At 42.4% G+C, this 16283-nt stretch overlaps 1 long non-coding RNA gene across 8 annotated transcripts in view; it reads left to right on the top strand.

Annotated features, from left to right (window-relative positions):
• LOC147367384 (uncharacterized) overlaps positions 1 to 16283 on the top strand; it is a 78991-nt gene that overhangs the window by 19806 nt on the left and 42902 nt on the right. For 2 of the 8 annotated variants that reach the window (XR_015170058.1, XR_015170057.1), the window contains one exon: positions 4092 to 4276. The exons of 5 other annotated variants lie outside the window; for them this stretch is intronic. This is a non-coding gene — a long non-coding RNA (uncharacterized LOC147367384). Of the gene's footprint in view, positions 1 to 4091; positions 4277 to 6558; positions 6778 to 16283 lie in introns of those variants that run through there. One more of the 8 variants, XR_015170062.1, reaches the window with a different exon arrangement.

The following is a 16283-nucleotide window of genomic DNA, read 5'->3' as shown; positions in this document are numbered from 1 at the left end:
ACTAGCACCACCTGTAAGTAAATAGACAGAAAAAGACAAATATCATATGATCTCATTTAGATGTAGACTCTAATAAAACCTAACTCAGAAAAAGAGAACAGATTTGTGTTTCTGGGAGGTAGAGGGGAGAGGGGAATTGGATGGACTCAAAAGGTACAAACTTCCACTTACAAGATAAATGAGTCCTGGGGATTAATGTACCACGTGATGACTACAGTTAACACCACTGTATGGTATATATGAAAGTTAGTAAGAGATATACATCCTTAATGTTCTCATCAGGAATAAAAAGTATTTTGTAATTGTGTGAGGTGATGGATGTTAACTAAACTTACTGTGGTAACATTTTGCAACATACATACTTCAAGTCATTAAGCATACAGCTTAACACTCACACAGAACTGTGTGTCAATTACATTTCAATAAAACTGGGGGAATGATACAATGGGCTGTTCAGAAATGGTCTTGAAATCTGGAAGTGAAAGGAGAGTCAGAGATGGAAACCTCAGCAGCACCTGTCTGTGCAGAGAGGTAGGAAGAGGCACCCTCTGCAAAGCCTCAATGTCCCCTCCTGTGACAGCCCCTCAGAAACCAGGACACATCGGAGTCGTAAGCGTTGATGGCAGGACTGTATTTTGGTGCCTATAGCTGGTTTTATTGTTGTTGTTTAGTTGCTAAGTTGTGCCCGACTCTTTTGCGATCCCCATGGACTATAGCCTGCCTGGCTCCTCTGTCCATAGGTTTTCCCAGGCAAGAATACTGGAGTGGGTTACCATTTCCTTCTCCAGGGGATCTTCCCAACTCAGGGATCGAACCCATGTCTCCTGCATTGGCAGGTGGATTCTTTACCTCTGAGCCACCAGGGAAGCCTGCCTTTGGCTGGGCAGTTGTGTAAAATCCTGTTACTTATCTTGTTGCCCTGAGAAATCTGATTCATTTGGTCTCCCTGGTTCTGGTTGTCTGCTCACTAGGTCACCATCTGGTCACCCTTTGGTTTCTAGGAGGGTTAGCTCACAGAAAGAGGACACGTGAGGCCCCAGCATATTTATTTCTCACTGTGATTCCTGCGTAACTTGGCATTCCAGTCCCACATATCATTCTTGGGAGTTCGATAAATACAAATCAGCCCCTGATCATCAAAATACTCTCGAGGCACCAACAAAAGCAGGGCTGCTGAGTCTAGAAGTCTGCAGCTCGTACCCTGGGCTGTGTGTCCAGTCACCGTGTGTCAATGAATGCCATTTAGCAGGAAGTGGCGGTGCCTCCAGTGGTCACCCTCAGAATGTTGTTGTTCAATCGCTCAGCCATATCTGACTCTTTTGTGACCCCATAGGCTGTAGTCTGCCAGGCTCCTCTGTCCATGCGATTCTCCAGGCAAGAATACTAGAGTGGGTAGCCATTTCCTTCTCCAGGGGATCTTCCCAACCTAGGGATAGAACCCGTGTCTCTTGCATTGGCTGGTGGATTCTCTACCACTGAGCCACCAGGGAAGTCCCACCCCCAGATAGTGGCTTATTATCTGACACATTTTTGAGCACTGTCTTAGCTGCTAGACACTGAGATGCGTTTTGGGGAACACCAGGCCCCTGCTTCCTTGGAGCCTCTGGTTTTGTTTTCTAGAGCAGATTTCAGAGAAATTCAAATAACGGCCCTTTCTGACCTCTCCGCAAACCTAAAAACTACCTTTTTAAAAAAAAATAGGTGCAGATCAAAGGAAAGTTCTACAGTTCTCTTTTGTTACACCCTGGGGTTTTGCTGACATGAAGGTTGTCTTTTAATGAGTGGTTCTCTACGACGGGGCCTCTCTTGAAATCTGGCTCCATCTTTGCTGTTGCTGCCTGGGCACTCTGACTCCAGCTGGGCACTCTGAAGCCCGTTAAGGACCTGCTGGGAGGCAGGAAGGGAGAAATCCAGTGCGTGAGCACACAAGAGACAGATCCTCCCTAACCTTGAGCCATTATGGAGTAACCAGGGATCCAGCTGGGTTCAGAGGTTTCCATCCCTTTCAGATGAACTCTGCTTGGACATGCCCAGCCCAGCTGAGGTCCTTGTGCAAAGAGCCCTTCGTGGGCATTACGTGGAAGCTGCTGGCAACCCCATCACTTGTTTACATACCCTATTTAACCTCCCAGGAGGCTTCTACAGGGACGATCTCAGCTTTATTTATCTCCCATGGACCTGACAAGTCACTCTGTGTTGATTAAGGGAAGGGTGGGTTCAGCCCTGTATCAGAATCTATCTACTTTCAGGCCAGAGACACTTGTATGAAACCAGATGTCTCAGAGAGGTGGCAGGGACAGTAAGATAAGCTGGGAGTGACCTGCAAAGAAGAGCACACCCATCCTCAAACCCAGGCAAAGAGAGTCTCTTAAAGGGACCACATGAGCTGTGTTTGTTTTCCAAATGTGCTTTGATTGTTCAGAATATTCAGTAAGATGATGGTGCCCTACAGGAGACTGACGGTCATACGATGTAGCTAATTGAGGACATGGCATTGTCTGGTGGCAACTAATAGCACATGTTCTTTTCATATTCTCTAGGAGATGATTCCTTAAGGGTGGCCATTTTAAGTAGGCAATTTAGAAGCAACACTTCAAGGTATTGTTGAAATAAAGCAGAGCTGTGTACGAATCGCCTCACCCTTGACTTCCCTCATCTTTCCCTCATCCTTGACTTCCCATCCTTGACATCCTTAAGAATCCACTTGCCAGTGCAGGGGACACAGGTTCGATCCCTGGTCCAAGAAGATCCCACGTGCCATGGAGCAACTAAACCCATGTACCACAACTAGTGAAGCCCATGCGCCTAGAGTCCATGCTCCACAACAAGAGAAGCAAAGAGAAGCCTGTGCACTGCAGCCAGAGAGTAGCCACTGCTTGCCACAGCTAGAGAAGGCCCACGTGAAGCAATGAAGACTCAGGGCAGCCAAAAAAAAAAAGAATTGTTTCATCCTAAAATACAGATTCTCAGGTACTTGTTCCCAAAGCTTGTGATTCAGATCAGGGAATGTGCATTTATATAATCAGCTCTCTTCACCAATACCTCCCTGGTGCCCCCAGATACATGTCAGGTGATTCTGACATGCAATCTCAGAGGACCTCATTTGAGAAAGTCTGTGAAAAGGGCCCTGGGCTCATCAACTGAAGCTATGTATTTGAGAAAAGCCGTGTGACCTCAGAGAAGTCCATTCACCTCTCTGGGACTTCATTTCTGTGTCTATACAATGAGGGAAGTGATCTTCAGACCCTTTCCAGGACACATATTCTAGGAGTTCAGGCATATTCACAATATCCCAAGGCTGTGGTTGTTCTGAATCTCCTAGAATGGGAACCAACCTTCAGACTGAGCTTACCCTAAAGGGCAACAGTTGATAAACCAAAGAAGTTTTTCTCCTGTTCCCTTACAAGGATTAGGTCTCTTGGGAGAGACAATTGTTGTTTAGTTGCTCAGTTGTGTCTGACTCTTTGTGACCCCATGGCCTTTAGCCTGCCAGGCTCTTCTGTCCATGGGATTTCCCAGGCAAGAATACTGGAGTGAGTTGCCATTCCCTTCTCAGGGGATCTTCCTGAGCCAGGGATCAAAAACGTGTCTCCTGCACTGGCAGGCAGATTCTTTACTACTGAACCACCAAGGGAAGCCCAAGGAGAGACAATATGATACTTCATTCTAACACAGTCACTTTTGTTTCCAAGTAACTCTAAGCACTTCCACAGGCATCATTTATTTTTGCCTTTTCTAAGGCTGGGAAAGGATGAGCTTCCTTGTTTACTGAAAAAGGACTGAGGCAAAGGGAGATGGGAGAGACAGCCTGTCTATCCCTAACTCCTATGCTTTCATCTCCATCCTCTTCGAATTTTCAGAGCAACAACCTCAACTCACTCAGAGCCACCATCTGCTCTGCGTCTGCTACCGATGAACATCGTATCTATGTATGAGATACCTGAACAGGCTATCTCTCTGCTACAGTATTCTGTGAGTTTATCTCACATGAACATATGGCAGGAGCAATTTGCACAGGTCCTGTACTCTTTAGAGTGAGCACAATCCTTCTGAAAGAAATTTGAAACCTCTGTCCTTTGTGTTTTTATTAGATTTGGTCACTACCACTGCCAGCTAACTGATAACATCAAATGAGCCCTAACTTCCTGACTCAGAGCCTTGGAATGTAGTTGTGAATCATCACTTCTCTGTGTTGCTGCCTGATTATTGCAATAGGAGGAAAAATGAACATGACCTGTGCATAAGAAAAGAAAAGACCTTATCTGTGATTCTTGAGGTTCGTGGCTCCATTTCATACCCTCTGTTCCCTTCCCTTTTCTGGTTTTACAAAGAGTAGGCCTGAGATTATAGATCCAGCTCTGTATGGACCCTCTTGGACCCCCACCTTACTCAGATGTACAAGACTATTCCCAGGTGGCTCAGTGAGTAAAGAATCTGCCTGCAACGCAGGAGACTCAGGAGATGCAGGTTCAATCCCTGGGTTGGGAGGAGCCCCTAAAGAAGGAAATGGCAACCCACTCCAGTATTGTTGCCTGGAAAATCCCATGGACAAAGGAGCATGGTGGGTTACAGTCCATGGGGTCACAAAGAGTTGGACACGACTGAGCACAACACTTGTATGTATGTATAAGGCTGTTACTTACAAAGGCTTCATTAATCATCACCTGCTGTATCTTGGGAAATTCTTGTATAAGATCACAAAATTTTCTAGCAGATGCTGTACAATTGCTATAAGGTTATGGTTTTTGTCTTCATTTAGAATTATTCGATCCCTGGGTTGGGAAGATCCCCTGGAGGAGGGCATGACAACCCACTCCAGCCTGGCGGGCTACAGTCTATATGGTTGCAAAGAGTCGGACACAACTGAAGCAACTTAGCACATGCATGCATTTCATCTATTGGTAGCTCAGTTCTGTGGCAAGAGCCCTGTGCCAACAGCTAAAGCTTTGATCTTGATAGAGATCACTGTTTTACAAGAAATAATCCTGTTCTTTCTTCTCTACCTGTATCACCTTCCATGCTTGCAGCCAGTACTTTCAGAACGTCCCTGAAAACCAGAAAGAAGAGGAGGGGAAAAGGGGGATTGTGAAAAAGCCAGAATAGATGCCATGAAGTTTGTGTGTTCTTTTATCTGAGGCAATCCTCTTCGTGTGAGCCCCATACACTGATTATTTTACAAACAATTCCAAGAAATTGACTTCCAAAGCCTTAGCAGGAAAGACAATGTTGCTATAAGACAGATCCTGACAGTGTTGCAATATGGCAACCTTTAGAAATAGCAAAGTTGGAAAAGCTGAAACTCGATACTCTTTTCTGTTGAAGAAGGCAGAGAAGTACCTGAAACATTCTATACATTTTTCTACTCCAGATCATTACAGTGTAAAAATGTAAAAGAGATGAAAATCTCTAAGCTATCTGAGAAGTTTCATCCCCAGAAAGTAGCTAAATTTAACCGTGGTTAAACATTGATTGTCAGTAAATCTTAAGTCTCTGGAGTGTCCTGGTTAATGGAACATCGGTGAGTTAAAAATAAGAGCTATTTCCCCTGATCCCCCTAAACTAAACTAAATAATTCCCAGAACCTTTTTCTCTACTTCCACAGTTTGGGGAATGTGCCTAATATTGCAATAAAACATGCCAGTCTTCCCAAACACATGCTATGTATTTAAGCTGGTGGGGGAAGAAAGGAGGGTGTATTTAAAGGTAACCTAAAGCTAATCTTTTAAGAATTTTTGAACTTGCAACAATCCTTGACAAATAACTGGTTTCCTATTGCAAATGTGATGAGAAAATACTGTGAAAATTTTAGGAAAAAGAATATGTATTGTTGTTGTTTAGTCACTAGGTCCTGTCCAACTCTTTTTTAACCCCATGGACTATAGCCCACCAGGCTCTTCTGTCAATGGGATCCTCCAGGCAAGAATACACCTGTGGGCTGCCATGACCTCTTCCAGGGGATCTCCCAGCCCAGGGATCAAACCCAGGTCTCCTATGTTTCCTGCATTGGCATGCAAGTTCTTTACTACTAGCTCCACTTGGGAGGCCCTCCAGAACCTGATCATTGTATATTGATGTATTTGTGTGCTGTGTTTATGTAAGAGGCATTATACTATAGGTGTGATTTTATAATTTAGCAGTATTTTTGGAATCTAATTGTGTTGCTATATTGACCAGGTGAATTTCTTTTAACTGCTGAGTAGTATTCCATTGTATTACTATACCGTATTTTATTTATTATCCTCTCTCTTTTTAGTGGATACTTGAAAGTGTTAATCGCTCAATTGTATCTGATTCTTTGCGATCCCATGGACTGCAACCTGCCAGGCTCCTCTGTCATTGGAATTTTCCAGGCAATATTTCTGGAATGGGTAGCCATTCCCTTCACCAGGGGATCTTCCTGACCCCAGGATCGAGCCTGGCTCTCCTGTATTGCAGGCAGGTTCTTTACCATCTGAACTACCAGAGAAGCCCTAGTGGATATTTAGGATTGTTAACAATTTTTCACTACTTCCAACAACATTGCAATAAATGTCCTATGTGTCTTTTCTGTGTCTCAAGACTCCAGATTCCTACAAGAGGAAATTGTGGATCCAAGGCTATGCCCACATTGCCTCTCAAGTGGCTCCACCATCTTGAAGTGTGAAAACAGAATCTAGAAGTTCCCACTTCTCAGTAGTCTCAATAATGCTTCACCTACCAGACATTTCAAAATGCTCAGTATATTAGGTATACAATGGTATCTCTCCAATGTTTTCATTGGGAGATGCCTGATGAAAACTGTGTTCGAGCATCTTCTTACATGTTTTTCCTCTCTTATGAATTGCCTATTCATATCCTTTGCTTATTTTTCTAAAGGGTGTTTATTTGTTTGTTTGTTTTCCTACATATATCTGTTATATCTGTTATTCCCGTTCTTTGTTACATAAGTTGCAAAATTTTCTCCTAGTCTTCAGCTTGCCTTTCATGTTGTTTGGGATGTCTGGTTTTGTTTTGTTTTGTTAGTTTTTTTTGAAATATAGTTGATTTACAATGTTGTGTTAGTTTCAAATATACAGCAAAGTGATTTGGCTATACATATGTGTGTGTGTGTGTGTGTGTGTGTGTGTGTGTGTATACACACACACACATACACATGCACTTCCCTGGTGGCTCAGTGGTAAAAAACCTGCCTGCTAATGCAGGAGGCATGGGTTCCACCCCTGGGTCAGGAAGACCCCCTGGATAGGAAATGACAACCTACTCCAGTATTCTTGCCTGGGAAATCCCATGGACAGAGAAGTGTGGCAAGCTATAATCCTTAGGGTCTGAAAAAAGTCAGACAGGACTCAGTGACCAAACAACCACAATAAATAAATACATATATATATTCTTTTTTTCTCTTCCATTATAGGTTATCTCAAGATATTGAATATAGTTCCCTCTGTTATATAGTAGGTCCTTGTTGGTTATCTTGGAGAAGGCAATGGCAACCCACTGCAGTACTCTTGCCTGGAAAATCCCATTGATGGAGGAGCCTGGTAGGCTGCAGTCCATGGGGTCTCGAAGAGTCGGACATGACTGACTTCACTTTCACTTTTCACTTTCATGCATTGAAGAAGGAAATGGCAACCCACTCCAGTGTTCTTGCCTGGAGAATCCCAGGGACGGGGGAGCCTAGTGGGCTGCTGTCTCTAGGGTCGCACAGAGTCGGACACGACTGAAGCGACTTAGCAGCAGCAGCAGTTGGTTATCTATTTTATATACAATAATGTGTATATTTTAATCCCAAACTCTGAATTTATCCTTCCCCCTGAGTTTCCCCTTTGATAATCATGTTTGTTTTCTATGTTGGGGTATCTTTTATTTTTCAAGTTCTTTTTTTATACTTTAGATAACATTTATTCATTAATTTGATTTAAATTGTTAGGCCTTTTACTGTGTGAGTTTTGCTTTCCATGACTTATTTAAGGTTCCCTCTCCCTGGGATCATAATAATATTTTGGTATACATTTTTGCCTAATATTTTATAATTTGTATTTTTGAGGGTTGAAGTTTTTAATTCATCTAAACTGTAATTTTATGTATCATGTAAGGTAGAGATTTGCTTTTATTTATTTTATCTATATATATCCAATTCTCTCAATACCATTTATTAAATAGTCCATTTTTCTCTATTGAATTGAAATGCTTCTATATTGTATACCAATTTCCTAGGATTGTTTCTGAATTCTTTTTTAAATCATGTTTTTTTTTACCTAATTCTAGTCTAGTCTTACAACAAAACAACACTGATTTACCTGCTCTGCAGTCTGTGTGTTTGTTTACAACTTGCATATATGTCTATATATATATCTATATATAGATATCTATATATATGTATATGTACATATCCTGCTGCTTTTACTGAAAAACTGCAGCAGGAAAGAGTAGGTACAATCTGAGAGTCACACAATGGAATATAGCAATTAAAAGAAACTGAAGTTGTTCATATCAACCTGGATAAACTTCCCAAATGTACCATTGAGTAAGAAAAACAAGCTGCATAAAAATTTCATGGAGAATACCATTTATATAAAGCTCAACAATATGAAAAACAATATTCAATGTAGTTCAGGCAGCAGCAGCAGGAGGAATACATCAGCAGTATAAACTAAAAGGAAATACATGCGAGTGATAAAAACCAAATTCAGAATTAAAGGTGGATTTACCATGAAATCACTGCCTTGTGTAACTCAATGAAGCTATGAGCCATGCTGTGTAGGGCCACCCAAGACTGACAGGTCATAGTGGAGAATTCTGACAAAACATGGTCCACTGGCAGAAGGAATGGCAAACCACTCCAGAATCCTTGCCGTGAGAACCCCATGAGCTGTATAAAAAGGCAAAAAGATATGACACCAAATGATGAGCCCCCCAGGCCAGAAGGTATCCAACATGCTCCTGGGGAAGAGTGGAGGACAATTACCATTAGCTCCAGAAAGAATGAATTGGCTGGACCAAAGCGGAAATGACACCCAGTTGTGGATATCTCTGGTGACGGAAGTAAAATCCGATGCTGTAAAGAACAGTATTGCAAACTCAGGGTATGGTAAGGGACAGGGAGACCTGGTGTGCTGCAGTCCGCGGGGTGGCAAAGAGTTGGACACGACTTGGTGATTGAACAACAACAACAGCTATGAAGCTTGTGTTCCGGCCTCTCACTTACACAGAACCTTTTCAAGGTCCTGTACTTGAATTTTATTTTGTAATTTTGTACTTGTTTTTTCAAAGAGGCTCTCCTCTCCCAAGTGTATTAGCCTCAGGCCTATCCCTAGAGGAGCATAAGGAAGGGGATTGGAGGGAAGAGAGAAAGGAGGAGGGTGGGGAGAAGAGGAGAGGGATGAGGAGGGGAGGGGAAGAGAGGGGAGAATAAGTCTCTCCCCGAAGATGCTGGCTCCCCAGTGCCTGCCCTGGAATTGCTGTCCAGCTCTTGGGCGCTCGTGCCTGATGGCATGTTTACTGTAAACTGGAGGATGGGACAGTTCTTGGATTTAACTTGATTAACAGTCCAGGACCTCGCACAGCTCCAGGCCTGGAGGACGTGGAATAGAAGCCACGTGACAGGGAAAAGTTACCAGGAGGGCTGGGCTGCTATATTTCACCCTCAGTCCATTCTTCCAGCCCTGGTATGCCATGGACACCAACACGGAGCACACAAAATGCAGAGCGTGGCCAGGAGTTCTTCAGACCAGAGGCTGAGTGCTCCCGGGTTGTGTCCAGGAGAATGATTTGGGACACCAAGCCACCCTGGAGCCACATTTCTGCTCCAGCTCCCCATCTCCTTCTTTGACTCAAAATGTATACCATTAAAGAAAGAACAAACTAACTAGAACAAAAGAGTTATTGTAACAACAGCAACAGAAATACACACCTTAAACACCTTTCCATGTGATGAAATATTCGACATTTAAAAAGAATTTATTGAAGTATAATTGACTAACAATGTTATATTCACTTCTGCTGTAGAGCAAAGTGACTCAGTTATGCATATATATACATTCTTTTGCTTATTCTTTTCCATGGTTTATCACAGGATATTGAATATATTAATGGTTCCTTGTGCTATACAGTAGGTCCTTGTTGTTTATCCATCCTACATGTAATAGTTTGCATTGCTAATCCCAAACTCCTAATCCATCACCCCCACACACCTTCCTCCCCTTGGCAACCACAAGTTTGTTCTCTCTGTGGGTCTGTTTTGTTTTATAGATACGTTCATTTGTGTTGTATTTTAGACTCCACATATAAATGATATCATATGATCTCTAGGTCCCTCTACGTTGCTCAAATGCATTATTTCATTCTTTTTAATAGCTGAATAGTATTTTATTGTATAGAGGCTTCCCTGGTGGCTCAGACAGTAAAGAATCCACCTGCAATGCAGGAGACCCAGGTTCGATCCCAGAGTTAGGACGATCCATTGTATATATGTACCACATCTTTTTTATACATTCACCTGTGGACAATTAGGTAGTTTTTGTGTCTTGGCTATTGTGTACAGTGCTGCTATGAACATACAGGTGCATGTATCTTTTTGAGTTATGGTTTTGTACAGATATATGCCCAGGAGTGGGATTGCAGGATCATATGGCAATCTTATTTTTAGTTTTTTGAAAAACCTCTGTACTGTTTCTCAAAGTAGCTGTGCCAATATGCATTTCCACCAACAGTGTAGGAGGGTGCCCTTTTCTCCACACCCTCTCCAGCATTTATTGTCTTCTATAACATTTTTAATGGCTACACAGGACATGTCAAAATTGATTAAATGGTCACTACTGAGTCACCATTGTTAGATATTTAGATTGATTCTAGTTTCTGCTCAATGCAAACATTCCTATAACTGAACCCTAGCATACAACCCTAATGAATTCTTTAGAAAAAAATTCTCATAAGTGAACTTCCTTTGTCAAAGAGGCTGACTATTTTCAAGGCTTTTGAGATGTGTTGCCAAGTATACTATCAAAAATCGACATCAATTCACACACACTTCAGTATAAGAAACCCGTATGAAACTGAGTGAAAGTGAAAGTGAAGTCGCTCAGTCATGTCCGACTCTTTGCAACCCCATGGACTGTAGCCCACCAGTCTCCTTGGTCTGAAGCCAATGCTAACTATTTACATTGAACAAAAGTATGTTGTCCATTGGATAGATTTTAAAAAATAGCACCTCATAGCTTTAATTTGCCATCAGTCCAAGATTCAACTGCCTCATGTTCATTGGACACTTGAGTTTCTTCTGAGTTGATTTACTATTCTTGTGCTTTACTCTGTCCTCCATTGAGACATTCCTCTTTTTCTTATTGATTAGTAACAACTTTTCATTATGTTATGACATTAAGTTTTTTTCATGTAAGCTGTTAATACTTTCCTTTTTGTTTTGCCATTTGCCCATATGGTTTATTGTGGCTTTGACACTTTTTTCAGCCGCTAAGTCACGTCCGTTTCCTTGGTTTATCTTTGAAATTTTGGGGGACTCTCTTTTTCTCCAAAGAGTTAGTCATTTCATGAAAGTCACCTCTTTTTCTTAAGCAGTTTTTAAATGGAACTTTAATTATATACTTACTGAGTCTCTTTCTGGACTTTTCTGTTTAATTGATGTGTATTCTGTTGCCAGCGTTATGTTAATTATTGTAATTACAGTGTAGGCAATTCTAGTATTATGGAAAGTTCTCATTATTTCTTTTTCTTTTTTTGTGTCAAGATTAATTTGGTTGTCCTTGTGTGCATATTCCTCCAGAATCATTCTGGCAATTCTCCTTTTTTTTTTTCTTTACTTGTAATATTATGAGCATTAATGATTTTTCTGAAACCAAAACATGGCCCTGACCAAAACATGTGGTTGGAGAAGAGAGAAAAAGTATAACAGTTACCAGGTTAGGTAAGATTTTTTGCTCTAACCATTTCCAAGTAACCAGACCTTAAATTCCTCTAATATGTTCCAAAGACCTACCACCCATGGCACAAATGAAAACCTTCTGTGTAAAAGGAGAGATAAAGAGAGTATAAGGATATATGGGTAGAAGTAAAACAAAGAAAATAGAGTCTGAGATTAAGAAGAACACAAAGACACAGGAAATCAAAGTGCTGCAAGGAGCCTGAAAAAATGATCTATGGTTTTCATTTTTTGATCATCATTCCGTTTTCATTTCTATAAACAAAAACTCTCTATGTTTTTAAAAAGCCACTGAAATTTTTTATCTGTCCCCTAACTTATGATGTATAGGACTGACATTTCAGAGAGTTACAAAAGAACAGAATCTTGGTGTTCATTTCCTGCCCAATGCAGGAATCCCCCTGCAGCACTTCTCCTAGGAGTGGCTGTCCAGCCTCTGCTTGGTTGCTGCCTGACCAGGCCCTGACTCATCAAGCTCATCTCATGTTTAAACAGCCTAATTATTAGAAGGTTCTTGCTGTTAGAAAGTAAAAATCTGTCTTCCAGCGTTCCTCTCTCCAAACCTTTGCCCTGATTCTGCCTTTCTGAGCCAAGCTTGGCCTTCCGTGCTTCGGACTTGGCTCTCCCATCCCCTCCAGTTTTGTCTTCCCTGGACTTGTCATTGCTGACCAGTCCTTTTGGAACAGAGTTCTTGATCTCTCCACATCCTGGTCTCTCCTCTGGAAGTATAAAATAGACAGCATTTCTTTTAAAGATGAAACGCAGAAGTTAACAGAATTCTCCAGATTGCACCTGACCAGTGCAGTAAGTTGGGAGAACTTCATTCCTTACTTGTCATTTTTTTCAAATGGATACACCTCAGGTTACATTCAGGTTTAAGATAAAAAGACTCAAGTTTCAGCTGTTCAGCCTTAATCAGGGAAAAATAAGGGCTTTCCCTGGTCCTTTCACCTAAGCAAGAGAACAGATCTCACAGGTGAGATGAACTTTTTTCTTTAATTTTTATTGGCGTATAGTTGCTTACAATATTGTGTTGGTTTCTGTGTGTGTATGTGCTCAGTTGTGTCCGACTCTTCTAGACCCCATGGATTGTAGGCGGCCAGACTCCTCTGTCCATGTGATTTCCCAGGCAAGCATACCAGAGCGGGTTGCCATTCCTTTCTCCAGGGGATCTTCCCGACCCCAGGATCGAACCCACATCTCTTTCGTCCCCTGCATTGGCAGGCAGATTCTTTACCATTGCACCACCTGGAAGCCTGTGTTAGTTTCTACTGCACAACAAAGTGAATCAGCTGTACATATACATACATCCCCTCTTTTTGGGATTTCCTTCCCATTTAGATCACCACAGAGTACTGAGTAAGTTCCCTGTGCTATCCATTTTTATGCAAATTAGTGTATATATATGTCAATCCCAACCTCCCAATTCATCTCACCAGCACCCCTTCCTCCTTGGTATCCCTACATTTGTTCTCTACATCTGCATCTCAAAAATGAACTTTTAACAGACTTTAGTGAAATTGGGAGAAGTCTTTAAAGCCAAGAATAAGGGGGGTGGGGAATGGTCTTCCCATGTAAAAGCTGGAAGAGTCCATGTTGTGGAATTTGGGGAGCTATGAAAACTTCAGTGCCCATGGAAAGCCGGTGTTTGCCCACCAATGAAGAAACCCCTGGATGCCTCACTTGTGGGGGTGCCTTACTCCAGGCATAGGTCTCTGCCCAGGAAGTCAGCTTTTGAAAATTGAGTTTTTGCCACCTTTCAGTCTTGCCTCTCAGGACTGACTGGAAGCAAGGAGAGCTTAAATCTCTGCCTTATCTACGCCAACGTGTGTGCCTTTCTGTACAAAATGGAAATTACTACTCGGGACCCCAATTATTCTGAGTCTGGTACCCTTGGAGTCCTGCAGAACCTCAATCAGGCCCTCCCGGCCACTTCTCATGAATCCACAGAGAACCTGACTCCAGAGATGCCCACCTTGGGCTCACCTTTCCATTTCTCTCCCCCATGGAGCTGTGCCATCAGCACCCCAAGCCGACTGCGCAGGTGTGGGCAGGAAGGAGGCTATAGTGACCCTGCCATTGAGCTCTGGCCCTGGGGCGCACAAGCCACTGCAGTGGGGGCAGAGCAGGGAACTGCAGCCTCACTAGCCGTGTGTGACTGGCCCTTGCCTGCTGCCTCCAGACCCGGAAAAATCTGGCATATTCACAAATCGGCCCTACTTGAAATCCAGGAAGAGGTGTAATTACAGTGCTCAGGATCTCAACTTTCTGTGTTGCCCTGAATCCAGGCATTCAGCATAGTGAGTGACGTCAGAAACTAAACACTGGCTTTCCAGGCAGGGAGGAGCCCGGATGCCCGAGGGAGGAGGGGACGGTGCAACCTCACTGAACTTCCATTGGCGGAACATGAGCATGTGGTCCTAAGAGACCTAGGAGCTTCCCTGAGCAAGAGCGCACAGACGTTTACTCCACTAGTTTATTGTCTGTGGGCTGAGCCCATCCCACCTCTGCTTTCTATTAATCTAATCTCTTTTAGGGTAAAATCCAGTTTGGAATATGTTACATACATGCCATACACTGCCAGTCTTCTTCATAAGTAAAGTCACTGAAAAAACACACAGCTGCCAGTTTTATCTGAATGTTTGCCACCATATAAGGAGAAGAGGTGGTGTTGAATGCTTTATTTTTAAAAAATTTAATTGTAGGATAATTGAGTTACAATGTTTTGGTCTCTGCTGTACAACAACATGAACTAGCTGTTAGTATACATATATCCCCTCCCTCTTGAGTCTCCCTCCCACCCCTCTAGGTTGTCACAGACCAGGGGGTTGAGCTCCCTGTACTATACAGCAAATTCCCACTGGCTATCTGTTTTACATATGGTTATATATATGTTTGATGCTACTCTCTCACTCCATCCTACTCTCTCCTTACCCCACTGTGTCCACAAGTCTCAGCAGTGCTTTCTTGTTTTGGTCTGGCTGGCTAGAAAGTAGATCTCTCTTTGCAAAGTGTACCATCTTGTGTACGGTCCTGAGCCCCAGGACGGTCAGATGAGAAGGATGTGAGTGACGAAAAAGAGAGCCATCCGGAATCCAGGCTCCAGGCTGGGTCCTCCTTCCTTCAGGAACTCTAAGCCCTTGGTTGGGGGACACACCCATGCCCTCCTCCCTTATCCCTTAGCCTCCACTAAGGTTTGAAACAACATTTGCTAAACAATTACCTTGGGTGCTTAACTTTTCCTTCATGTATCTTTTCTCCCAAACTCAGCCATCTCCCTCACAGCTCATCCCTCTGCTCAAGAGGAAAATAACAGTTCTTTTTTTTTTAAAAAGATATTTATTTTTAAAAAATTTATTTATTTGGCAGTGCTGGGTCTTAGTTGCGGTATGTGGGATCCAGTTCCCCGAACAGGAATCAAACCTGGGCCCCTGCAATGGGAGCTCGGAGTCTTAGCCACTGGACCACCAGGGAAGTTCCAAAAATAAGGGCTCTTGAATGAATAAACAAACCTCTAACACTCACTGGACAGGTTCTTAATGAGAAGCTATGCCCTTTGAGAATGTTTCTGCAGACTGAGCAACACTGGGGAAGCTTTTTAGGTCAGAATAGAAATAAATAAATAATATTATTTTCAATTAAGAAGTTAGACACCCAACAAAGAACTGGATCTTTATATTCTACTCTGAACCTTTATACTCTGGGTTAGAATGTCCCTTCAAAGGTCATTCTTGAGCTATCTAATGGCTTGAGATTCTTTTTTTAAAGTGTTTTTTGATGTGTACCATTTTTAAATTCTTTTTTATTGAATTTGTTACAGTTCTTGTTGTTCGGTCCCTAAGTCCTGTCCCATTCTTTTCTAGCCGGTGGACTGCAGCACTTTGTTACAGTACTGCTATTTTTTTAGTGTTTTGATTTTTTGACCATTAAGCATACAGAATCTTAGCTCCCCAATCAGTGATTGAACCTGCACCCCCTGCATTGAAAGGCAAGAAGTCTTAAACACTGGACCATCAGGCAAGTCCCTGATTTGAGATTTTTTAAAAATATTTTAGCATGGCAAATTGTCAGCAAATTCAAGAGAAGAAAGAGCCCTCATAGATCTACCACTCAACTTCAACAAATTCAACTCACAGCTGATTTTATATCACTTACACCCCATGTGTTCATTGTGTAACCCCACCCTGCTCCCAACCAGGATTATCTGGAAGAAAACACATCACATCATTTTATTCCTAAATATAGAGTGTCCCTCTAAAACGTAACATCTTGTTTTTTGTTGTTTTTATTTTTTAAATTTCTTGGTGGCACTGGGTGGCTTATGGGATCTTAGTTTCACCACCAGGGATTGAACCCACAACACCTGCATTGA

Source organism: Bos grunniens, chromosome 8 (genome assembly GCF_055505025.1).
Source record: "Bos grunniens cultivar Pamir isolate PY7600 chromosome 8, Bosgru_T2T1.0, whole genome shotgun sequence".
Taxonomy (NCBI): Eukaryota; Metazoa; Chordata; class Mammalia; order Artiodactyla; family Bovidae; genus Bos; species Bos grunniens.
This window is presented reverse-complemented; position numbering and strand designations above follow the sequence as displayed.